The following is a 7,552-nucleotide window of genomic DNA, read 5'->3' on the forward strand; positions in this document are numbered from 1 at the left end:
AAAAAGAAAGGAAAAGGGAAAAAAAGGAAAAAAAACCAAAAAAAAGGAACCCCTCCCAAAACTTCCCCCCCCCTACTTAAGCAAGAGACTGAGAGACTCAGGCAAGAGACCGAGACCGTGGCCCGCTCGCTACCCGCAGCCGGCGGGCGCAGGAGGAGCAGTGGAGGCGGCGGCGCTGCTAGCAGCACGGAGAGGAGCCATGTCAAGATAAAGCCACGAAGCCGCGGAGCCCCCCCATCCCTGCTGCAGTGGACACGGTGACCGGGCCGCCCGCTCTGCCGCTGCTCAGCCCCAACCTGGTCCCCATAGTCTAGCTCAGCGCCCCGGTGCCGGGGAGTGGGGAAATGGTGGCGGAGAGAGGAAGAGGAGAAGGAGGAAGAGGCGACGGCGGTGGCAGCAGCGGAAGGAGGAGGAGACGGCGGCGGGTCCCTGCGCTAGTGGCTCCTACGGAGGGCGGCGGGCATAGAGATCCCGGAGCGGCAGCGGAGGAGGAGGACGGGGACGGCCGGGAGAAGGACGAAAGGGCTGAGGCGAGCCTCTCTTCGCCCAGGCGGTCCCGGGACGTCCTCGAAGGCGACGGCAGGAGCGAGCGGCAGCGCCTCGGTCTGCGCCTGTGCCTCGGCACGGGAGGGAGCGAGCGCGGAGCGGAGCTGCGCGGCCAGGACCCACCACTCAAAATGGCAGCGCCTGAGTCACACAGGCACCGCCCTGCCCGCACTGCGCAGGCGCGCTCTGGCGGGCGCGTACCAAGCGCAAGTGCCCCACCCCTGGGGGGGGGCACAGAACGTTGTGCTCCAGGCAGTAAGGCTCAGCGGTAGCCTCGCTAGCCACAGACACTCCTGTTCGGGAGAGACAGAGGGGAGAGTATGACGGCGGCAGAGCATCTCCGAGCCGTCGCCACACCAAGAATCCGGGTCGCACTTCCCTGCTCCTCCCCCCCCCACTGTCACGCCTCGTGCCACCGCCCTCCTGCCCCACGTGATGCCGAGTGGGCCACGGCCCGCCGGACAAGGACCCGGATGGGGTTGCTCAACGCAGTTCTCAGCGGAGGGGGGGGAGCGGGGCAGGGCAGGAAGGCACAACGGGAGGAAGGGGAGGCCGCCCCCCCTCCCCTCCCCGAGGTGGTATCTGCCCGGGGCACCCCCCCCCCCTTCGTACATGAAGGGAATATTTAAACTTTTTTCAACCTTAAGCATCGTGATGTGTTGGTAAATACAGCTTTTAAGTCCTGTAGTGGTGCATTTTGTTTAATTTCGTCCGTTGGGGTTGGTGTTCGGCCCATCGTACATACGTGAACTAAACTGTAAATAAATAAAAAAAAACCCCTAACATTTACTGAAAGGTTACGTGGCGTCTCCAGTACTGATCTTGCAACAGAAACCAGGGCCCAGCCCGTGTAGGACAATCCATGTTCTTCCGTGGTGGTAGTAATGCTTCCTGAGGAGGCTGCCTAATTTTTATAAATAAGTAATGGCTATTGCAGAGACGCAGACCCAATCCTTGGAGAAAAGTAAGCATTTTTATTTCTGTACTACAAGGAAAGGCTTATGCCTCCCTCCTTTCACCTTCCCTGCGACGCAGCTGACTTTGACCTGGGCGCTTTGCATCGGAAGGCGGGAGGCGAGGCGGGAGAGCCGCCATCTTCGGGCGTTCGATGGCGCCCACCCCTCGTGTCTCCCCTCAGGCGTGCCAGGGAGAGCCTCGCCATCCAGAATTACCCAGGCTGGACGTGCTTCCAAAATGCCCGGCAGCTGCGCCAGAGCTAAGGGGACGGTGACTCGCTGAGGGAGAGGCAGGCCGCCGAGGTGGGCGAAGGCGTCTCTCCCACCTTCCCTCTGGAAGCTGGCGCCTGTGACTCACCAGAACAGCAACGATATTAAAAAGATTACAAGCAGAAGACAAGCGCGGGCACCGTCTGTCTCATCTGGTTGTCTTTCCAAGCCCACGCAGCGTGGCCATGGCACTCCCCAATAAACTCCGGTAGATTTCAGTCTTTTTTTCCCTTGGTCTCTGCTCTTACTTGTCTCTGCTGGTTTCCCTTGTTCTCTCCTGACCTTCATATTAGCTATGTCCCTTTAGCACACCTTCACGCACTTTCCCTTGGACGCCTTGTCTCCTTCCCTCCTGCCTGTCCTCTGTCGCAGCCCTTAGACCTCATTGACTTCACCCGGCATCAGTCAGGCCCTCGGATGCCAACACTCAACCTTGCTTTCCCTGTCACAGGCGTTACCCAGAACGCTCCCCTGTTGTTTGAACAGGAACAGAGCAGAAACGGGTAATTTTTACCCACTTACAGACTGCTGTTTGCTCCTAATGGCAACGCCTATTGAAAATAACCCTTTATTTGGAGGTAAAAAGCAAGGCATCTAAACAGGGGTATTACATTAGCTCTGCACTGCTAGGACTGTTTCAAAAAGCCAACACTCTTTAACTGTAATATCAGCCTGCCCTTAACGAGAGCTGTGTTTAGCTACCCGCTTTTTCAGTCAGAGCGCTTTTGTTTGCCGTGCTGCCCTGTACGGCATTTTGTGCCGCAGTCTGAAATTCCCGTCTTGTGCCCGCTGCTATTTTAAGCCGTGACTCACACTTGGCCTGTGACCCTCTTTGTGCCGGCACAGCAGCACTGCTTGACGTGAGGATCGCCCCGGCACAGAAGGCTCTCCGAGGGAACTGGCACCTTGCTTGCCTGCGGAGGAGAAAGGAAGGAGTTTTCTTCCAGCCCAGTAACTCCAGCTGCCCTCTCGAGTGCAGGGATGCAGCCACAGCTACTGCCCTTTGTCACAAGGGAGTAGGCAGGTGCCCAGCCCCAGGTTGAGGAATGCATCCAAAAAATTTTGTCAAATGTAGTGCAGGCCAAGAACAGTTTTTCTTCTGGAGGACTTTCTAGAAGAGCTATGAGGAGAGGAATATATATACTTAGAGGAGATATATATATATATATATATATATATATACCTAGAGGGATCGGGTACAGAGTATTACGTCTTAAGCAGCCACCAGCTGTCTTCTGGAAACTCAGGCTGCTCAAATCCTTTCACAACATTTCAGAAGGGGATGGGGAACTGAAATCACTCCAGGTTCCCTGTGTATAGGTTGCTGCTCCTCCTTATATAGGCAACTACCTCCCTTACCAAACTCAGAGAAGAGTTTTTTCTTTTCTCTTATGGGCTAGCAAAGAGATCCTGACGACGTTTACGCAAATGAGTACATCAACCAACCAAAGTATGTTTTTTATACATAGATGTGCAGAAATTTCTGCACTATTAAAGCCATGGGTAAGAGCTGAGTCTTGTCCTTCTTTTATACAGTTGTGCTTCTTTTCCTCCATCGTGCACAACGATGAAGCTCATATAGTAGAAAAATATCAGCATCTCAGTGAAAATATATATTATTAAGTAACATCTCTCACTGAATGGAGAGTTACAACTTAGCAAAATAAATATTTCTATGCTATTGAGCCATAATTCTCTTGACCAGATAATTGTATATTATTGTTATGCTTTTTACTGGTTATGCAATGTTGTACCATTTCTAAGAGAGGCTTGTGTGCCTGAAAGCTGGTGTGTGTTTTGGCATTATAACACTTGGTCTAATGACAGACTGCCTCTCTTCAAATCTAATTTAAAATGATATAAACTATATTACTAAGAAGAGAGAAATGTGCGTGGTATACAAAACAAACCTGACAAGTCGATTGTGGCAGTATATGCAAAATATGTAATAGTTTTTTATTTAGGCTTCAGTCCCATTAGCACAGCAAAAATAGTGTTTCTTGTGCATGTTAAATCCAGGCTGAGCAAAGCAGTCAGTAGAGTGGGTCAGCTTCTGCTTCGTTAACTTTGGTGTCCTTTAGTCTTTCTGCCACTCAAAGTGAGGAGGAATTTGTACGTTACCATGTAGCTGCAGTCCTGTAGTCTTTGGAGAATCAAATGCACGCACATCCCAAGGGACTTCGGTCTCTGCAGCCACGGGGTGGGGGGGAGGATTAGGTAGGAAAGACCTTGTCACAAAAATATATTCCTTGAGAAAGAAAGTGTTTGAGTAATGTAGTTTTGAGAAGCACTGCAAGTTTGGAATGCCTGGTTGCTTGTGTATTTTTTCCTTTTCTGCTCTGAAAAACTTGTATTTTCTATTCACCATTTTATTGTTTCCTTGCCATTTTCAGTGAAATTGAGCACCGTAGTTTTTTTCACATTTCAGTTGCATAATAAGTTGTGTTTTTTTCTGTAAATTAAAAAGGATTGATAACTCTATAGAAACACCTTGTTGGGTTTTTTTCCCAAAATTTATGGGATTTCAGAATCTAATTCATGTTTTCAGAATTAACTATTTACTCATAAGCATATGGGCAAGATTGTACTCTAATGCCTCTGCTCTTAATTTCCAGCTTAATAATTAGTTACTTAATAATTCCTAGATAAGAATAAGTTTTTAACAGATTGCAGCAAATTGCTATATATGTTATGGTTAGGAAGAGATTAAATGGATTCTGTTATCTTTCTGTTTATACTTTCCACGCATACTGTACTGGCTGTGTATGTTGGAGTTGTACCAGCCCTGAAGCTACTCGCTTCAAAAACAGAACTGTGATTAATTCAGTGCCAAATGTTTATGCATCAGACAAAAATAAATCAGTATTCTTTCTAAATTCAAACAAAACAAATTAGGTGGCAATTTAAACTCTTTCATATACTTCAGAATATACTGTGATTCACTCTTTCCTGCCTTTAGAGAAAACACTCGTTTCTAAGACATAACAGGAATGCTTTTGTGTAGAGAAATGGCAACGTTTAATGCATAAAACATTCCTCACATCATGCTGTGGACAAATGTATATCCACTGCACAGCTATTGCTACAATATTAAGCTTCATTCATCACTTCCCTATGTCCTGCCTTCTAGTTGTAGGGCGGTGGTCGTAAAACGGGCCATACGTTCTTGGGCATGTGAGATATTGATCCTAAACTTTGGCTGAACTATACCTACTATCTTGCTGGGTTTGTTCCATCTTAATGTGTGTGTGTATATATACATATATATACTTAAGTACACTTGAGTATGTGTGTTCTCGTTTTCTGCTTGTCCAGTTTGTGCTTTCCTCACTCGTTTAGGAGTGCTGAGTATGTGCAGTTATGATGTCAAAAGTAACTAAAGGTTCTCAGTGCCTTCGCTGAGATGATAGTTTCCCCAAACACTGACACCCAATCAATTGCCTCTTTGAGTATGTTAGTTTTGATTTCTTTAGCAGCTTGGCCATTTGTTTGTGTAACAAACACACGTTCTGTCTCTAAAACTTTGCGTTTATTTTGAAAACATCGGAAATGCACATGAAAAACAAGGATCCTTGCCTGCACTTTGTATGTAAACCTGCAATTCAAATTCCATTGGACAAAGTGTTTTGGTGTCTGAAAGACTATGGACTCTTTGTCACCGTGCTGTGTCATCTTTAACTTATGTTCTCAGTTAGTGATATGCAAATGCATTTGTCTTTATTAGACTGGTTTGATCTATCAAAACCAAAGATAGTCATGTAGGGTTTGTGTTTGCTCAGCAGGTGCTTGCAAGAATAAGAGTAAAATTTGAAACAACTTGTTTTATCTGCTCAGTCTGTAAATAATATTCTAAATACTTGTAGTCAACAGAATTGGAAGTAGCTTTAGATTAATAATTCCTAGCCTTTATAGAGAATATTTCATTTTTAAATCTTACATGACAGAAATGATGTTTTTTTCAAGGTAAATCCATAGCTGAGAAGGTTAGGACCTAACAGTGTTTTAAGGGATGTCTTAGTGACTCACACAGTACATAACTAGGAAAAAATTCATAAGGTGAGATGTAGATTTTTCTTTTAACCTTTCACCGCTGAAGCACTAAGGATCACTATTCACAGGACAATCTTTTATTCTAATACATGAAAATTGCAGATTCTGTGGAGATATTTAATTAATAGCAGTGGCCATCATTGAAAACCAGCTTGCATTATGAATTATACCTGCACTGTGCTGTGTATATAATCCTTTCTTTGGACTGAGTTTCATTAGCATGCAACCTTCCATGCTGATTAACCTAGGGAAAAGAAGACAAATCATTAACTTCATGTTGGTAACATACAAAACACTTGTCTATACAAGGTAATACCCGAGGAACGAGACGCTGAGGGAAGGGAAGCATTAGCCGACATGATGCCATGCTGTCACCTACAGTGTCATCCAGCGAATTGTGGGGAGCCTGTTTATCCCTTCGGTAAATGATCTTTTTATTGAGCAGAAGGGCCAGGAGAACAGCAGAAAGGGACCATGGGAGCCACGGTTCCTGTTTATTGTTTCAGAGATCCCAAACCCAGCCTCAGGGCTTCCTTGCCTGGAGTCTTTTGCAGGGCTTGCACCTGGAGCAGGACTGCGGTACGACATTCACGTGCTTCAGAGGCACAACGCTGCACGGACTCCCTTGACCCTCTGCACAGTAGTTCTCTGCATCTAAAACAGTTACAGCAGTTGCTTACATTAAATACTAATAAATAGGAAAGCATCTATGATATTTACATAATAATGTAATTTACAAAATACAAAATTACAATGTAATTTACCTGCACTTAATGTAGCAGGTAAAAATAAAGAGTCCTTAAGCACCCCAGAGCTAGGTAATTACCTGTGGATTACTGTAAAGGCCTTGGCAAAAGGCACAATGTGGCTGTAAAGTAGAAATATTGTTTTGCCAGTACTTGATTCAGATGGCCAAGTCCAAACTCTCTCTCTACAATGTTTAGGAAGTTTCCACATGCAGGCGTCTAAGCAAGAGTGGACCCCAGAGTTATTGGGGATCGGGTAGTGCCTTCCCAACTATTTCCATGTTCCCAGGCACATGAAGCCCTCCAAGAAGCTTTTTTTCTGTTGTCATTTGCTATAAAAACTGCTAACATTTATCGATAGCAATGGAGTATAAAAGCCCTAAAAAGTACACATTCTCTACTGCCACGAATAATCTAACAAATTGGCGGAGCTATGTGGGAAACCTCAGCATGTTTGCCTAGGCTGGCTTGCACTGCAAATAGTCAGAAGTATTTGTGACAGAGACTTTTATTTTCTATGAAACAAACAAGCTGAAGTGCATTATATCGCACTCGGTCTGAAGAAATGTATATTCTGCTAGAGTTGGGCTGACAAATTTTTGCAGGTGTGTCTCTCCCCCACCCCGTGTCTGTGCGTGTGTCTGTTCCCCTCCTTGCTCTGTGTCCATGGGTGGGTCTCTGCCCCCCACCCGTGTCCCTGAGCGTGTCTCCCCCCCTCCTTGTCCATGGCTGTGTCTATTCCCCCATGTCCATGTCTCTACCCCCCCGTGTCCATTTGTCTGTCTCTTTGCCCCACTGTGTCTATCTGTCTCCCTCTTCCCTCCCCACGCTGTCCGTCTCTGTCTCCCCCACGCCTCCCCCCTACGTCTGTCTTTCCTGTCCACCCCCTTTACCCACACAAGTTTTTCCCCCCGCAGCACGCCGCCCGCATCCCCTGCCCTCCTATCTCGTGCCCCCCCTCCCCCCCCGTCCTCTTTCCCCCTC

The sequence above is a fragment of the Haliaeetus leucocephalus genome, unplaced genomic scaffold (genome assembly GCF_000737465.1).
Source record: "Haliaeetus leucocephalus isolate CR32 unplaced genomic scaffold, Haliaeetus_leucocephalus-4.0 Scaffold587, whole genome shotgun sequence".
In the NCBI taxonomy this organism is placed as follows: Eukaryota; Metazoa; Chordata; class Aves; order Accipitriformes; family Accipitridae; genus Haliaeetus; species Haliaeetus leucocephalus.